A 20289-nucleotide genomic window follows, 5' to 3' on the forward strand; every position below is an offset into this window, starting at 1 on the left:
AGGTTTTGATTTTAAAGTGGATGGTTGAAATTGTTAATTAAGTGAGTCTTTATTTTAGGTGAAAGAGGACCACAAGGATTCAGAGGAGCCCCTGGTAAGTAAATATACAATATCAGATCAATAAAAGAAAAATATAATTTTTTTTTGTATGAGGCTGAGAAACTGGGGAAGGGCGAGGTTCTACCGAGCCCTTCCATAGTTTTGCGCCGAGTACAAAAAAGTTTATATTTTTATGGCATTGACCTTATGTTGTTTTTATACTGCAACCTAAACAAAAACATTGATAGCTTTTTAAATAGTAACACAAATGTTAAACTTATTTTCATCCCTTAATGAACCCCTGATTGTGGAGAAAGTGTTCCATGATGAAATTGACATTGCACGAACTATTGCTTTGTTACTATATTTAGGAATAAACACAACTAGTTGCAGTATACATACATTTATTTATGAGGACTCGTATCGAAAACCATATGTAGGGGTCAAGATTCATGACTTAAATAAAATAACCATGAAAATTTTGAGTCTAGAATCTCTTCACAAAGTACAATGTACAAACCACATGTATTGTTTTAATACAATGTGCGGGATATAAGAAAGAATGATTACTCCTTCAAATTTTGAGACCTTTAAAGAAGAAAATGAATACCAGCAATAACAAATAACATTGCCATCTTCATGCGATTTTATACTAATTTTTAGAAGAAAAAAAACATGCTACCTAGTATATGCGGTATTATACAATTATTTCCCGTGCCTGACGGCGATATAAAGATTCGTTCACCCAAGAACATTCATATTTCCCGAGGAATTTGCCTGCGCGCGTAACATCGCACAGGAAAGTCCCGATGTTCAGATGGGAATTTGATACTCAATGATGAATATGAAGTTTTGTTCGATGTCACGTGGAATGGTCTGAGCCAACATACAATGGAATAATACATGTATCTGTATTCATCCATGTATCGATTTAACTTCAAAATGGCAATACAAAAAACGATAGTGACAATTGAGCGTTATCTTTAGTACGATTACCTACAACTTCAAACATAGATATCTCCCGAAACTAGACAAACATTAAATTATATTGCAATTTCACCTTGAAACATGAGTCTGGACGGTCGTTGAAGGTGACCTGGAGGTTACTATGATTCGTCTAAAATGAATTAAAATATATATGATACTGATAGATGTATAACCTAATTATATGTTTCTCAACAACAAAATGTGTTTACAAGGTATTTAAATACATGGAGTGAAAAATATTCGTTTGATTTGAATCGTCATTAAAAAAAAAACAAAATGTTCAATAAAGTACAAGGGTGTTGTTCCCCCCTTTTTTTTTTTTTTTATAAAATAGCAACTACTCTTCAGAATGAACTGATTATTATTTTCTTATCTCTTTCATTTAGGTACTAATGGTATACCAGGCGATAATGGTAAGAGTGGTGTTAAATCATCTTCAAGTTTATTTGCTTATTTTCAAATGACACAATAAAACATTTTAAACGCATATATTTCAATATTTTACCAGTTACATTCAAGTTTTGTCGTGTTTTTTTTTTTTAATTATCAGCATATAAACGCTAGGGAAAACGGTTTTTACAGTTGTACATCTGTGTTTTGTATGCTACGATAATATAAACTTATTCTGGTGACCAGATCAAATGAAATCATATAAAGGCACATGGTGCTCTATATCTGAAAACTTTACTAGATGGTAGTTAGATAAAATTCTGTTCAATGTATTACATTCCTCCCTCGATTTTTTATAACTTTTACACATCCATTTAGTTTAATTACAAGAATTTCGAATCATTTATATATATGTGAATATTCTCAATTGTAGGTGCGCCAGGTACAACAGGGAAAACAGGTAAATATTACTTTCGCAAGATATATATAACACGTTTTGAAATTTTATACAAGAAAATGGCATTTGTGGTTCGGTATTAGTATTTAAGGGTGCTCTATTATCGATTTTTTGGCAACTTTGTTGTTTTTTATTTTCGTACTTAGTGTCAAACTGAAGTTGAAAGTCGTTTACTGGTGGTGCCAGTGTTGTGATTTTCATCCCTATTCTAGGACATCTGGAGAGGGTTGAGGTCTTACAAACGTGTTTACCCAAGTCACATCCAACAGGTGGTTGTAACATGCCAGTGGCCTGTAATCTAGTGACTGTCTGCCATTATGTGAATTATTTTAAATAAATGATACAAATCAAGTCATATCTATATTTTATATTGCACTTTGTATCATCCAGGTGCCTTTAAGATCCTTTTATATATTGTTGGTTTTGATTACTGTTGAATGTAATTACTTGTATCTTTGTCGGTATGTTTTATTTATTGGATTAGTTTCCCATTGGCTGTTAAAACAACCCTAGTTAATGTATGCAGCATTGAATCTCTTCTCTACAGTTTGAAAAGCTAAAAATATTTAACGCTTCAATGCAAAAAATCAAAAAGGACAAAACAAGAACAGCACATAAACTATTAGGGAAAATATATATAGATGATTATACAATTATGTAAATACCCTCAGCAAACCAACTGTTTCTGATTTTAAAGAAGCTGTAGTTCCTACATAAAGTACCGTACCTTTTAACAAACTCAGAGTGTAGGTGTAGGATTAAGATTTCTTTATAAAATTATATATATATGTTCTATTTAGAATACTTAATTCTACCTGTATTTACAATGTTTGTTTCAGGTGCCACTGGCGATCGTGGGGCTAACGGTAAATATAACTATTTCAAGATACTTTAATTTATATGTTGTCATCTTAGTTACACGTAAACTCGATATTTAAATATCAAAGCAAAAAATTGTAAGGATAAACTTAATCAACTTATACATGATACGTTTACAGGCTATAAATAGGTAGTTGCAAAAGTCAAAACTTCTTTCAAGAAACCACCACACAGAGTGATACAAACTAAACAACCAGAACCAGAGTTTTAACTTATGAGTTTTGGAGTTGTAAACATTGCCTACTCAACCACCTACATCCTTTGAAAAAATAAATAAAATCAGCTTCTATTATATTGATGATGAAGGGAAAAAGCACCTAAAACAAACTCGTTTACTGATTTTAATAGCATGGTAATGCTATCTGCAAAGGTTTGCAATTTGTATTAAATGATTGTATAGTAAATATCAACCGCTGTAACAATATTGGCTATATTTTCCCCCGTAAAATAAATATTAGCATTAAACAAAATATTTGCATTGTTAATCAACTATTATGGATTTAGGTGGATTTGAGAGAAAAAAAAATATTATGACCTAATGGTTGCACATATATTTGAATATACAGTTTATCTGCACATTAAACGCAAATACAACACAGGTTGTATTTTTAATGTCATTGACAGACACAATTTATACATACGCATACATGATTGAAGTATGATATATAATTCAGGAAGAACATTTGCATGATTGCACAAAACAATTTGTTGGTGCCTTTTTACATATTAGTCTAAGGTATTAAGCGCATAATTTACATGTTAATGGATGGAGCAAAAAATAATTTAAGTTATTAATGCATACCTCTATGATCACATGTTTAATGCCTAATATAAGGATGCAAGATAGTTATTTATTGCAGTCTTAGTTCATTGCCATGATGCTAGTCTGTTCAAATAATTATTACATTCACTATGATTGTAATTGCAGGTATACCAGGACACAAAGGACCTAACGGTATAGCATATTCATTTCGTATTTAATAATATAGTGTTTACGTTATTCTATGTTTAGTACGACATCAAGCTGTCATTTTGTCGTACGTGTGGAGAGTGAACATTAATCAAAAACAGCATATGAGCTGCGTCAAAAAGAAATCGGACTTATGCAAGTGAATATCATTACATCTGTTAGCATATTTCTGGTTAAAAACATCTCTCTAAAGAGTCTAACAGTTGAAAAATTGAATTGAATTGCCATAAGAACACTACAAAGCAGAACACACTTGTTCTAAAATCAATCCGGAAAAGTCATATACATGTACATGTATACGTACACTTGCATAAGATCGAGTAATATCCGACGCAGCACAAATTATGGTTATAGAAATCAAGAATGTGATACAAGAATTGTTTGAATCTCAAATTCGTACGAATTTTCGTCCTTAATTTCTTGTATTAAATCAGACAATGTTTGTTAGAAACTCATATATCAAAACTATTTTTTTCGATGTATTGTTTGCAAAAACAGTTATCTGATGTCAATCAAAATTGCATCTAAAAGACCAACATATATACATGTAAATTTTTATGAGACCTGTTTACTTGACGCGGTCATACGCAGTAACAAGCCATCAACAGGCAATTCAACCCCATTTGTTACCATGAACAGGTAGTCACCTTTGCAGATTACAAACACTAAATAAAGAGGGACAAAGACAACTCCATGAAATTATGATCAGAGTAAATAAACACTTATTCATTTACATAACGATCTGGAAAATATGAATGCATATTTTGTTTATTTAATCACTGAGAGCAATATTACTTTATTGAAACCATTACATTCAACTATTTCACTATATTTTTCTTAAATTATGGGTCGATTATTTCGTCAACAAATTGTAAAAATGGGATTTACCTGGAAACTAATGATAATTATAATCTTATATTTTAGGAGACACAGGCGCGCCAGGACAAGATGGTATTTATAATGCAATTACTCTTTTAATATCAATATTATTTTTACTTGTTTTGCTTTCTATTACATTGTAACTGACTGATTTTCTCGTGTATGTAAAATTTATATGTGACGATAAAATTGTCTGAAACAATGAATATTTATGAAAAAAAGGTTACCTTCAAAACTGCATGAAATGTTGTTCAAGTAAACAAATTAAACATTATTAATGACTTTTTTTTGTATAAAAAATAAACTTAAATATATGTATCTCTCTTCGTGTTTCTTGTTATCAACATATTTACTTTGTATATTTTTATAACTGAATATTTGCATTAATTAAAAGGTAAACCGGGAGGTAAAGGACCTACCGGAAACCCAGGAACACCCGGTAAGTTTAATCCTATGATGTTGCATATTTTCTATTTTCCAACTACCGATTTGATTCTGTTATTACACACTTTTTAAACAAATAACCTCCCTTAGTCAATCGTAGACTGGTTCCATACCGGACACCATTGGCTGTTGCTACTGCAAAGCATGATGAATTGAAAGTGATGTATCGGCGGTTTAACTTATTTTTTTATGAAAATTATTGCTGATGTCAAAAGTATTTAGCTTAATAACACATTAATGTAATAAAAAGAGTACTCACATTAGGCACAGGTGCATTTGCTCTTTCCGATAGCTCTTCATTATAAATAAAAAATAATGTCCCTAATAAGGGAGACAACTAATAAAAAAGATATATAATTACAGAGTCAATTACGGAATAGCCTATTGGGAATGGAGTCAAAATAATGTCAAACGTTTCAGATAAACAATATGGACGACTTAAAGTTTAATCCTCCTAAATACAGCTAAGTTGGTTTCTCATTCTTATAACATCCGGTTGGCAACGTTATTTGTGGGGACCAGAATTTGAATTATAATAACTCTCTATAAATGTGTTAAACAACGGACATACATGTAGATATCATCAGTCTCAATCCATCAATTTATATTTATTGATATTTATTGTATTGTACGATTTATCTCATACAAACTTTTACATGTATAACGGATGTAGAAAACATTTATACATACTTTTAATCTCACAGGATGGCCTGGTAGTCAGGGACCAAAGGGAGAAACAGGAGATAAAGGAATACCCGGCGATAATGGTAGAAATGGAATAAATGGAGCCAAAGGTAAAATGCTTGCTTTTTACACCTTACTGTTCATAATGCCATAATAACGATGAAGATGCAAATCACTGTCTGAGTAGTAGCAAATATTAACAATTTACAAAACTGTGTACTGTTCGAAATACTTGGGATGTTCTTCATCAGAATTACATTACCGTATTCGGATTTGTTTGTCCTCGGTGCTGTTCAACTTTGTAATTAATTTTGCATAAGGTTATGTTGGTTAGAAAATCACTGATACATCTTTTGTAGACGAAACATGCATCTGATGTGCAAAGAATTTTCCATATTATATTATTTAAGAGAGTATTCCCTGTTGGTGTCTTCTTACTGTGTTTGGACTTTATCGTCCAGTTGAGAGCGTGTTTATTTGCACATTTATCTCGTATGAAGATCGATTAATTATATATAAGGACTGAATAAGATTTACACTGGTTTGCTATTGATAACTATTGTCATGAAACATACGTGGAGGCATAGAAGATTATTTATGATTATATTTCCTAATTTCAGTGGCACGTAACCATGGTAACGGGAATTAATTGTCTTCTCACGTAGAAGTTCGAAGGAGTATGATTGTTTTGGGCGGGAAAAATCATTGTGTTAAATGATAGGTGTATGTATGGTCATTTTTATGCCCCACCTACGATAGTAGAGGGGCATTATGTTTTCTGGTCTGTGCGTCCGTTCATCCGTCCGTCCGTCCGTTCGTTCGTTCGTCTGTCCCGCTTCAGGTTAAAGTTTTAGGTCAAGGTAGTTTTTGATGAAGTTGAAGTCCAATCAACCTGAAACTTAGTATACATGTTTCTTATGATATGATCTTTCTAATTTTAATGCCAAATTAGAGTTCTGACCCCAAGTTCACGATCCACTGAACATAGAAAATGATAGTGGGAGTGGGGCATCCGTGTACTGGGGACACATTCTTGTTAGCAATGTTTGACTTGAGTGAACATCAAATTTTTTGACATGTACGTTAAGGAACGGTTTGAAATATGTTTTATACAAGTATGTTCAAATTGACATTAAAGTTAAAACGTTTCATTATACATAGGTCGTATGGCTATACAAACGTAATCGGATTTTGTTTATTCAGACTCATTTCTGTCTTCAAATTATTTTTATATAGCCGCAGTCTTTTGTACATTCTTGTCCAACACTTGGGGTTTCGTCTCGCATTGACAAAAGGACACATGTTTCTTATAGTAGTTTTTCCTTGTCGGCAACGAAAAAATTGGATATAATCAGAAGATATTAGAAGTCATTATGATTGCCACAATTTTTAATGTGCATTGATGTGACATGTTTGTACATATTTATTGAATACAATCGGAAGCACAGAAAATATACAAGCAACAAGCTAGTCGACAAACATACGTTTGTGTTTTAGTTGTCTGTTGGTAGAAGTGGTGCTCTGTTAATTAAGAAGGTAAAGAGAAGACTTGTGATTTCTCATCTATTTTCAAATTTGTACATGTTACGTACCTTACTTTACTACATTGTCGTTTTGTTATGATGCCTTATATGGTATGTCAACACGAAACACAATCAGTGTTTTATTGTTGGATAACTAACTTGAAAACAATGAAATTCAGTATGCCCCTTTTACAACATACAACGTCTTTTGTGTTGATTTATATTTATTTTGCAGAACATGTTTATTAAATTTCCATTTTTCCGCGATATTATAGAAATTAATAGTTTATTTCATAACAACTGATATTTATTGCTAGTAAAGTACATGTAATTATTAAAGATAGGTAACCGTTTATTTGTAATTTAGTAGTGATATTGAATTAATATACAATTTGCTCGACAACGGAATTGAAATATCGTCTTTAAGTGATGTACAAAGCTATGTTTAACATTGTACATTCCATAACAGGTCCATCAGGCGATAAAGGACCAACGGGTGACCGTGGCGGTCCGGGATCTGATGGTAGACCTGGAGGGAAAGGACCTCAAGGCGACACAGGAGCTAAAGGTCCAGTAGGTCACCAAGGAGCTCCAGGTATTTATTGTTCACGTAAACCCTTGTATTCATGTATTAATTTTAATATTAGTTTCATTTTACTTTTTCATAACCTTGTCCTGAAATATTTGCCACTTGACGTTAAGCAACCAACAATCAATTAAATGAAAACACAGCTTTATTGGATGATTTTGTATCATAAGGAAACACATGATGAAAGACAATCAAAGAAAAGTGCTTCGTATATAGGAAGTGGGTTCTTAATATAATATTTATCGTATTAGTTCATTAGCACACTGTGTAACGATCAAAACTATTTTAACATGTGGCATTTAGATAAGTGGCATATAAAGTGATCAGGTTGTCGATATTAAGAACCTACTTACATAGAACATTGGTCAATACAAAAACAAATTCCAACAATTCCAACTTTTAAGTTGTTTTATTCATTCATTATGAAACGATTATCATCAATTTCTATATCTGTTGTCCAGGCAAAACGTTTTAGTTTTTCCTTTACACCGTGAGAAATTGCATGAAAAAATGAATCACACATTTTACCAATAAAAAAATAGTAGTTTGATCAGCACTTATTTTGATCATTCAGAAGCTTAATTAATGATAGTACGTACAATAAAACGTTCAGCTGACTTGTACAAAGGTATCTTTCTGTATAGTGTCATATACCACCTAGCAAATATCAGGAACATGTATATATAATAACATTAGATGCATGTTTCATTATAATACGTTATTCTGATTGGCTAACTTCACATCACATGTTATTCTGTAAGCAATTGCATCATTCAATAAAACTTATCTTTCATGATGACACGAGGTCCCACAATAAAGTGCACAGGTGAATTAAACAAAAACTTGATAGAAATCGGGTTTTAATGATTATAGATAAAAAATGTAATTATAAGTATTGAATGCTTCTTTTTGTAACTTTATAGGGTTGTAAAAGCGTTGACCGTGCGTACATTTTTAGAATGAAGCGCTTCCGCGCTTCATACAAAATGTACTTCGGTCAACGCTTTTACACCCCAATAAATTTACAAAGAGAAGCATTCAATTCTTAAATAATAATCTTAACTTGTTTAACTGGTTCTTATAGGTATACCAGGACATGACGGTACTCCAGGTTTGCCTGGGGATAAAGGAATAAGAGGCGATAAAGGGGAAACAGGCGATAAAGGAAAGCAAGGTGGATATGGACATCAAGGTAAGGCCGTTGTTCATTGTTGAGAACACGCGGTGACCTATTGTAGTTTATGTCTGTGTCATTTTGGTCTCTTCTGAAGGGTGATAACTTTTCAAGTGAGTCTTCCTAGTTAATCACCCCTCTTCGTTACTATACTGTTTATTGTATTTTATTTGATATTTACATCTCATCTTGTCATGTGTGTTTGTGTTATGTTATATGAATCTTGATGAACTTCTTTGTACCATTGTATCTTTATGGTGTTTGAGAAATAAAGAATCTTGAATCTTTGAAGGATTGTCTTTTTGACAATCATATCACATCTTCTGTTTTTATGTAGAATATAAAGCATGCAGTGTTGATAAGTTGCGACGAACGCCAAAAAAAAACAGAGTTCTATAAGTCCGTTTAATCGATATGAATTATCTTATCCCATTTAAAAACAAGCAATAACACTGATAATAAAAAAGAAGAATGTGAAAGTGTTTTAAAAACGTAAGATGAAAAAAGAAGAAAAAAACTGATTTGCAAAATTGATGTTTAAACGGCATCGCTTATCATGTTCAATATTTGTTTGTCTTTTTTTTTAGCTGTGGCACACACACGAGCTCTAATAGTTTACGATGATGAAAATGCATGTGTATATAATTTATATACTTGCAAGTGGATATTGATTATTATAGAACAAACTGTATACCCTAATGTTTTATTACACATGTTATAGGAACAATAAGTAAATATATTGCATACTTTTTAGGACCAATTGGACCTGTAGGACCAAAAGGACCTACAGGAAACAAAGGACCAAATGGACATGCGGGTCCAAATGGCAAACCCGGAGTAAATGGCAAAGATGGAAAAGATGGTAAAATATATGTGGTTCATAAGTGTTTCCCGTGTTTACATAGATTAGACCTTTGGTTTTTCTGCTTGAATTGTTTCACACTGGTCATATTTTTAGAGCTTGTTTTGCAGATGTGAAGGTCGTACTTTGACTTTTTATTGTCTTTTACAAATTGTGACTTGGGTCTAGAGTTGTCTAAATAGCAGTCATTTCACATCTATCTAGTTTTTTTCTCGTTTTTTATATAGATACATGTACGTCCGATTGGTATTCCTGTTTGAATTGTTTTAAACAGTTCCTTTAGGGGTCCTATATAGTTCGTGTTTCAGTGTGAAGGCAATACTTTGACCTATAACTGTTTACAGTTACTCATTGTTACTTATATGGAGAGTTGTGTGATTTGCACTCTGACTACATCTTCGTATAATAAAAGGAATCTTACAAATACTATCACAAAGAGCATCACATTTGGAGTTGTTAAATAATTACTGTAAACTAACTTATTTTCGGGAGCGATTTATTTTCGCGAATTTAGAAGACTTTCATCTTTTCTTATTAAACTACGTCAAGTAAATTGGAAAATCGCGAAAATAAATAGCCGAAAAGTGGACTAAAAAGAGTAAAACGCGAAATAAAGTATCCGCGAAAATAAGTTGGTTTACAGTACTCAATGAATGCACAGAAATTATAGGCAACGCTGAAAATTAAAGTGTCAACATTTGTAATGACGTTTCCATGCGATCAGTTTGTTTAAGCTATCAATTCTTAGATCTGTAAAGTGTGCATGTACATGTATTAACTTTATAGCTGACTATAGAAAAATGCGCATGTGTGAAATAAAATGTCGACTATTTTTTCGCTCCTCAAATTTTGAATTTCAAAATGGATTATGATGTGTTTATATGTGGTTTTGACAAAAACATTTAATTCATTCTGGTGGAAAATAAATAGACAGTCTTTATGAATCCAAAGAAAAGTGATAAACCAAAAAGGAAAAGGAATAAATCAAACGGACAGAACACAAGTGGTGAGAAACCAAATAAAAGGAAATCGAATAGTACTCACACTGATAGTAATAGTGTAACCAAAAGTGTAAACAAAAGTAAGAATCTTAAATCTACTGACAATCCAATTAAACCTGTGTCAAACATGTCGATACAAAGTGCTCCTGTTCACGAATCTCCAATGGTCGAACATAATAGAAATTATCAGCAATTCCATAACATTCAGAATCCAAACTTCTTGCAAACCTCGCCAACACCATCAACCCTAGGTTTTTTTCCTGGTACCCCTCAAAATACTTACATGCAGCCAATGATGCACTCGAATATGAACCCAGCTTTCATAGATAACGGAGGGAAAATTGATCTTTTAACCCAAAAAGTAGACATGATATGTGAGAAAATATCAAACATTGACAAACTTACCGAAAAGCTTAACAAATTTGATAAAACGGTAAACAGTTTGGTTAAAGGTATCGAGAGTATCAATAAACGAGTCGACGAGGTTGAAAAAGGTTTGAACTTTATCAATGCAGAATTCGAAAATAACAAAAAGGATGTCCGAGAAGTAAAAAAAAACCTGACAGAGATCCGCTCTGAAAACGAAGAAGCAACCAAAACTATTGATAAACTACGAACAGATTTCGAAGATCTCAACGAAAGACAACTAGATCTCCAAACTAGGTCGATGAGGGAGAATTTGATTTTTACGGGTATCCCAATGTATGACGAGTCTGAACAGTCGGAGGAAACAGAGAAAATTATCGAAAATTTTATGACAGTGGAATTAAAAATGGAATCATTACCGAAATTTCATCGAGCTCATCGTTTCGGTAAAAAATTCACCGAAAAAAATCCTGACGGTTCTATTAAATTTGTTACTAAACCAATAGTATGTAGATTTGTAAATTTCAAGCAACGAGAACTCGTACGGAAAGCAGCTAGAGAATTAAAAGACACAAAATACGGCATAAACGAACAGTTTCCGAAGGAGATAAACGACCGTAGGAAGGCACTGTGGCCCCACTTTCAAGAGGCACGTCGTCAAAGGAAAAAAGCTTTCTTCAAGAGGGACCGCTTATTTATTGAAGGGAACGAATTTACACCAAAAGACACCACTAAAGAAATGGACACTAACGATACACAGACACGTTCACGCCACCAATACAACGAACAAGGAGCTCGACCGAGAGAATTCAACCAGTCGAAATTTTCACAACCCCGTAGAGGACCCCGAAAAGGACAGAACTAGGAATACCGTGGAGGATTGAAAAGTACCGTTAGAAATGACCAGTGTAAACAAACTAGCGACCTTCACTCTTGTTCATTACCTGTAAATAAAGATATTGATGTTCACAATAAAACTATTGAAATCCTTTCATTAAATGTATGTGGTATAAAAACAAAACTTTTGTATCCTGAATTTAAGTCATTATTAGATAACCATGATATTGTATGTTTAACAGAAACAAAACTAGATGATGTAGACGAAATAGATTGTGATAATTTCATTTTTCATTATAAAAACAGAAAGAAGCTAGCAAATCACAAATCTGGTGGTATTGCTTTGGGTTTTAAAAAATACTTAGACAAGTATATTAAATATATTCAGTCAGACTGCCAATTTGTACTTTGGTTTAGTATAGACAAAAAAGTTTTAGATTTACCAAAAGATGCTATTTTTGGAATTATATATATCCCACCGATAAATACTTCATATACATCAGAAGATGCATTTACTGAAATTGAATTTGAATTACAAAATTTTTGTAGTAAAACAAACTATATTACTATGCTTGGTGATTTTAATAGTCGCACGGGAAATTTGTCTGATTTTTATAATATTGATAAAGATAGTTCTTTTGAAAATAATTTCACAGATTATAATGAATTAAGTGATGTTGATGTTTTAGATGAACTTGGTATACCAAGACTGAGAAATAGTATAGATACTGTAGTAAATGGGTATGGAAGAAAATTTATTGATTTTTGTAAAAATAACAGAATGTTTATTCTTAACGGTAGACTGGAAGAAAACAAAACAGGTACTCCAACTAGTAGAAATTCTAGCGTTATTGACTATGCGTTGAGTTCTACTCATTTTTTATACAACATTTGTAAACTTGAAGTGTTAAATTTTTGTAAACTATTTTCAGATGTACACTCTCCTTTGTCTCTTCAATTGTATACAAATAATGACATACAAGACAAATTGTTAACAGAAACACTTTGTTGTGGTGACGAAAGAGTAAATAAATGGAAAAATGAAAAATGTAATGAGTATAAGAACAATATAGATAGAAATAAGGTTGATGATATATGTAATAGATTGTCTGCATATGTAAATGATGTAAATAATGTTACTAAATATGATATGAATAACATTGTTACTGATATTTGTGATACTTTAACCGAATCTGCCAAGGCAACATTCGGAACTTCGACATTTAATAAAACTATGTTTAAGTGCTCAAAGAACCAGTTTAGTAAAGACTGGTACAATAAAGATTGTAAAAAAGCGCAACGAGAATTTAGAAAATCTCAGAGGTTATACAAACATTATGGGTCGAACATTTTTAAAGAACGACTTAGACAAAGTGAATTGCATTATAAAAAAGTTATGGATGTTAATATTAAGAATCATAATACTGAAATGAGTAAAAAGATGAAGGGATTGAAAACAAAAAATCCCAAAGAATTTTGGAAATTGTTCAATAGAGGTAGAAAAAGAGAGAAAAGCAATATTTCACTGCAAAATTTATTTGATTTTTTCAAGGACTTAAACTAAAATAAGTTCGAAAATGAGTTTTTTATAGAAAACGATGTAAATTCTGATACAGTAAATGAAAATTTGAATTGTCCAATAACCCGGGAGGAAATTTTGAAAGCTGTAAAAAAAGCTAAAAATAATAAATCACCGGGTGAAGACCAAGTAATTAATGAATATATTGCTTCTTCTCTTGATTGTATGGTTGATATTTATGTATATTTATTTAATATTGTATTTGATACGGGAATCTTGCCTGAGGCTTGGCTTATTGGAAATGTAATACCTATTTTCAAAAACAAGGGGAGTAAATTAGACGCCAAAAATTATAGACCGATTACACTTTTGTCTTGTCTTGGGAAAGTTTTCACTTCAATTCTTAACGACAGACTTGGGGATTTTATTGAAAATTATAACATCTTAAACGAAAACCAAGCAGGTTTCCGGCAAGGTTATTCCACAACAGATCATGTTTTTTCATTACATGTTTTATTTGAATTATTGCGGGTGAAAAAGAAGAAATTATTTTGTGTATTTGTCGACTTCGAAAAAGCTTTTGATTTTATCCATCGAAACTCATTATTTTTTAAACTGATATTAAACCATGTGAACGGAAAATTTCTAAGAATTATTAAAAATATGTATGATGATGTCAAATCTAAAATTGTTCATAATTCCGAAGTTTCTGATATTTTTGCTTGTGAAACAGGAGTTAGACAAGGGGAAAACCTTTCTCCTTTGCTTTTCTCCCTGTATCTAAACGATTTACAAGAATTTTTAGAAAACTCTAATATTGAAGGAATACAGTCTGTAACAAAAGATATTGAAAATGAACTTTTTGTATATTTTAAATTTTTTCTGTTATTGTATGCTGATGATACAATACTACTTTCTGAATCTAGCCATGATTTACAATGTATGTTGGACAAATTTTCAGAGTATTGCAAACAATGGAAATTGAAAATTAATATAAATAAAACGAAAATTATGATATTCTCAAAAGGTAGAATACCTAGAAACTTATTATTTAATATAGATGGAAATGAAATTGAGATAGTCAGTAGTTATAAATATCTTGGTATTGTATTTTCTAGAAGTGGCTCATTTCTTTCCACCAGAAAATATCTTCGTGACCAGGCGATTAAAGCCATGTATGCTGTGATAAAAAAATCCAGATTAAATAACTTGTCGATCGAGTGCCAACTCGATATGTTTGATAAGGCTATTGTTCCTATACTAACTTATGGGTGTGAGATATGGGGATTCGAAAATTTAGATATTCTTGAGAGAGTTCATTTGCGTTTTTGCAAACATATATTGAGGTTAAAAAATTCGACCCCCAATTTTATGGTCTATGGGGAATTGGGAAGATGTCCCATTTCTGTTACCGTCAAGTCACGTATGATTAATTTCTGGTGTCGTTTACAAGAAGGAAAAGAGAGCAAAATATCATGTTTATTATATAAGCTGTTATATGTAAATTTTAATAACTATGGTTATGATAGTAAATGGATATTATATATAAAGAAAATTTTTGATGACTGTGGAATGTCAAATATATGGCAAAGTCACAACTTATTTGAGAAACGTTGGGTTGTATTGAGTGTTCAGCAAAGATTAAGAGATCAGTTCATTCAAGAATGGTCAACAGAAATGAACACTTCGCCCAAGGGGCTGTGTTATAGATTGTACAAAAATGTTTTTAAATTTGAACACTATTTATCAGTTCTACCATTTAATTTATTAATAACCTTATGTAAATTTAGATGTGGGAATAACCGTTTGCCCATTGAGACGGGAAGGTGGCGCAACATACCAAGATCTGAAAGATTGTGTCACCTTTGTGGCTCAGCTGACATTGGTGATGAATACCATTATATCATGTCTAGTAATTATTTCAAAGATGAAAGATGCAAATACTTACCTCATTATTGTATTAAAAATATAAATGTTATCAAATTCAAACAAGTATGTTCAACCCAAAATATTGTTGAACTTGAGAAACTTTGTAGATTTATTAAATCTATTTCTGTGAAAGTCTATCCTCCTGGTTAATACAACTATATGTTTATTTATCATTTGTGTAAATATTTATCATATTAATTTTGTATTTCACACATGCTATATCTTATATATGTTATATATATTATTGTAATATCTTCTCTGTAACTATGTATTTGGTTAATGGGAATAAAGATCATTCATTCACTAAGCGGTATGGGCTTTGCTCATTGTAGAATGCCATACGGTGACCTATAGTTGTTAATTTCTGTGTCATTTTAATCTCTTGTGGAAAATTATCTCATTGGCAATCATACCACATCTTCTTTTGCAATTTTATTTTTTAAAGTTTCTCATTAAGATGTTTCACAAAAATAAAAACATAAAGTTAAGAAAAGTATATTTATAAACAAGAGATACATATTGAACTATTTATAATCGTTTAAATTACAAATTTTAATTAAAATTTACGACGTACGTAAAATACAAAACAAACTGTATTTATTTAAAGTAATGTCAGCTTATAGAAGTAGGTTTACATAACTTTAAATGTACACAAATCTCCATAGCAAAAACGCAAGACTAGCCATAACCGAAACATTAAACGTAAACCATAAACCCTAAAGTATAAATTTAGAATGAAAATGGAGAAGAGACAAAAACCCAACAAAAGAGCGGATAACAGCCACAGGCTACCAATGTGTCTTCCACGCACCCAAATTGTGTTTACATTTTTATTTATATATATTTATATTTTAGGTACAAACGGATCTAACGGAATACCGGGTACAGACGGCAAAAATGGTTTGTTGATTTTATACATTGTTATTATTCAATCATATGTCTTTGTACAGAACGTCACACAATTTATTTTTGTTTTGAATTTTGGAAAAAAATATAAACCCTTATTTTGAGTATACAAATGTACCATTTCGTATGGTCATAAATTACCGAATAGCAAAATAGGACACACGATTTGAAATTAGGCATCAAATTCATCAGAAAACATTTCCTTTTGTTTAATGCAGATAATCACGTGTACAGGTTTTCAGGAAAGCGATATTTTAGGTAAAAACTTGTATGTGTCATCAATTAAAAAAAAATCGCACTACCGAAATCAAACAATAAGAACGCTTTATTTCAAATGTACCAGCTCGATCCACAGATAATTTAAGGGAGTTCAAAATTTGAAAACAACACGTTTGATAATTGCAATGCGTCCGAAGCGCTTTTCTGAATTTACCTTCATCAGGAACGCTCAAATCCGAGGATGTATAAGTACCTTAACCGTTGAAGAGATATACGACAAAAATACATAAAATTCATCTAAAGTCAACTTTGCCTGAGGGAGTTGAAACTTTAGTAATTTCAAATTCCTGTTCAAATTAGACTTTACTTCCTCATTCATGGGGTAGGTATCACAGGCTTTAAAAATACAACATCTGAACAGAGAATAATTTAACTACATTTAATTTGAAGGTGTTATCAAAGTTATATTTGGCAGTGGCGGCTATGGAGGTTCTAACTACAAGATTGGATCCCTACGTAAGTAATCGCTATTTATAAAATCTAACATCATTTGTCTTTCTTATTCAATAGTCTGTTATACTTACATAGAAAGATCATTTTTATATTGGAAATTCTTACTTTACGAAACAATATACACGCAAGGTTTTATTGAATATATTTGCTATCTCCATAGAATACAGGTAGCGTAGTATTTCCTTGTCAAATGCCCAGCTTTGTTTATTCTTATAGATTATCGTTGATTATCTCAACGATATTTATTTTCTCGCTTGAGCTGGTAAAGCGAAAGTGAGAAAAGCAATCGAGTTGAGATGACCAATGATTATCTGTTAATCGCTATTTTACTTATGATGAAGTTGTCAATTTCAATGTCAATTTCGTTAGCAACGCCACGTGGCCTCCTTAGTTTCCAGCGATAATTTTTCCATCTCAAGCGAGAAGCATGATATGAAAATTATCACAAAAAAAGAGCAAAGGAAAATGCACAAAAAAGCGATAATTGTCCGTATAAGGGGATATAAGGTATGTCTACAAGGTACAAATGTATGTCGTAATGCATAGACATACATTAAATGTATATTGATAAAAAGGTGTTGCAGTAAATCGTTAGTAAGGAAAAAAAGAACTTGTTCATGTTTCTGTTGATGTAATTTTTCAAATATTTAATGATAATTTTTATGAATGTTTAATACGTCACTCGTTCACACTATAAAATATAACTGACATTCAAGTAAAGGAGAGAGTCGTGTTTGAAAATTATATAAAAGTAAAATTAGGTATAGTTTTGCTAGGTTTTTGTGTATCTGAAATTCAAATTTAATGGGATTTTTTTACACAAAAGCGTGTGTGCCATTCTGAATAGTTTATGATGGTGTGTATAGGGGTAAATGGAAGAGAGAAACATGGGGGAATTATAAAAAATAGAGAAAATGCACCAAAAATATAGTAGATAGAAAAATGGACGAAAATTTACAGAGAATAGAGAATAATTGGCAAAAAATACAAAGATGAGACAAAAATGGAGAAAAAACTGTTAAGAATACAGAGAGATGGCAAAACAAAAAAAATTAATACAGAAATGCACGACAAACCCTCCCCTTCTCCCCTCTCCAACCCTATCCTTGTATAAAAATAAGTAGATTATCCTTCTCTAATCTGTTTATAATTAAATAGGTAACAATTGAGCCTGTTTCTGATTTTATGTTTGTAAAAAATTCAAAGTATTGATCCGTAGCAATCAATAACAAGGTATAGTTTTAACAGGTTTTCGTATAGAAATATCCTCTAAAAAACAAATATTATGGAATTTTGTGACACGAAATCGTGTTTGTCGTCTGAATCGAGGAGAGATAAAATTGGCTTATTGCAAAATAAATAAAGAATAGAGAATAATCGGCAAAATATATAAAGAATAGAGAATAATCGGCAAAATATACAAAGAACAGAGAATAATCGGCAACGTATATAAAAAATAGAGAATAATCGGCAAAATATACAAAAAACAGAGAATAATCGGCAACATATATAAAGAATAGAGATTACTCGGAAACATATATAATAAATTATAGAGAATAATCGGCAAAATATATAAATAATAGAGAATAATCGGCAACAGAATAATCGGCAACATATATAAAGAATAGAGAATAATCGGCAACACATAAAGAATAGAAAATAATCGGCAAAAACTACAAAGAAAATTAATAATACTGAGCATTAAACTATAAAGAAAACAGAAATGAAGGACAAACCCCCTCCCCTCCCCTCCCCATCCATATTCTTGTATAAGATCAAGTAGATATTTAACCTGTATATAATAAATATATAACAACTGGAGCTAATTCTTGTTTTATTTGGTTTTTAGAAAAACAACAAATTACATCAAAGATCATAGCTGGACAATATCCGTCGGTAGTTGGACATGGACATGGACATCATAATTCAGGGTGGTCATCTTGGTCAGCGTGGAGCAAACCAGCACATTCATGGACCTCATGGAGAGGATGAAAAGCGTAGTGAATTTACTCATAGATATCATAATTGGAATATACTTCTGTAATTAAATGCAATAAACTATACATATTTTGATCGTGTTTGTTTTACTTTCTTTTCACTACCTCATTAAATGTAAATACTGGTATATAGTACTGTAAATTCAGAAATTATTGCGCGCATTCAAGATTTGTACAAAATCCCAAAAAATGATCATCGCGGTTTAGGATAATTTGCATTCAGATACATGTATCGATTTCAGAATGCGAGTTCTCATTTTTACGATACTAACCTAGCGCATTAACATATAAACACACAATAATCATGATAATTGTTTAATTTACAGTTTCATAAGTGATTTTAATCACCTATTCAGAAAATATTTTAAGTTACGAACTTTTCCGTTAATAGTTAACAAACATACAAACATACAAACCTTCAAGCAAAAACAGAACCAACATGAAATAAACCATAAACTCACATCAAATATAAAAAAAAAGATATGGTATGATTGCCAATGAGACAACTATCCACATGAGACCAAAATGACACAAAATTAAAAACTATAGGTCAACGTACAGCCTTCAACAATGAGCAGAGCCCATACCGCATAGTCAGCTATAAAAGGCCCCGATAAGACAATGTAAAACAATTCAAACGAGAAAACTAACGGCCTTATTTATGTAAAACAAGAATTTGTCCATAGTACACGGATGCCCCACTCGCACTATCAATTTTTATGTTCAGTGGATCGTGAAATTGGGGTCAAAATTATAATTTGAAAGATCATATCATAGGGAACATGTGTACTAAGTTTCAAGTTGATGTAACTTTAACTTCATCAAAAACTACTTTGACAAAAAACTTTAACCTGAACTTCGCACTATCATTTTCTATGTTCAGTGGATCATGAAATTGGGGTCAAAACTATAATTTGGCATTAAAATTAGAAAGATCATAATATCATGGGGAACATGTGTACTAAGTTTCAAGTTGATTGGACTTCAACTTCTTCAAAAACTACCTTGACCAAAAACTTTAACCTGAAGCGAACGGACGCACAGACGGACGAACGAACGGAGGCACAGACCAAAAAAACATAATGCCCCTCTACTATCGTAGGTGGTGGCATAAAAATGAAACAC

General features: G+C 31.7%; 2 long non-coding RNA genes across 2 annotated transcripts; both read left to right on the top strand.

The window, feature by feature from the left end:
- The first annotated feature begins 2709 nt into the window (after positions 1-2709).
- On the top strand, positions 2710-5041 carry LOC134719647 (uncharacterized). Its single transcript, XR_010107646.1, has 4 exons — positions 2710-2739; positions 3681-3707; positions 4647-4673; positions 4996-5041. It is a non-coding gene; the product is annotated as an uncharacterized LOC134719647 (long non-coding RNA).
- Positions 5042-8923: 3882 nt separating this feature from the next.
- LOC134719648 (uncharacterized) lies at positions 8924-19240 on the top strand. Its single transcript, XR_010107647.1, has 5 exons — positions 8924-9033; positions 9770-9877; positions 16385-16429; positions 17105-17170; positions 19017-19240. It is a non-coding gene; the product is annotated as an uncharacterized LOC134719648 (long non-coding RNA).
- Positions 19241-20289: the final 1049 nt, after the last annotated feature.

The sequence above is a fragment of the Mytilus trossulus genome, chromosome 5 (assembly GCF_036588685.1).
Source record: "Mytilus trossulus isolate FHL-02 chromosome 5, PNRI_Mtr1.1.1.hap1, whole genome shotgun sequence".
Lineage (NCBI taxonomy): Eukaryota > Metazoa > Mollusca > Bivalvia > Mytilida > Mytilidae > Mytilus > Mytilus trossulus.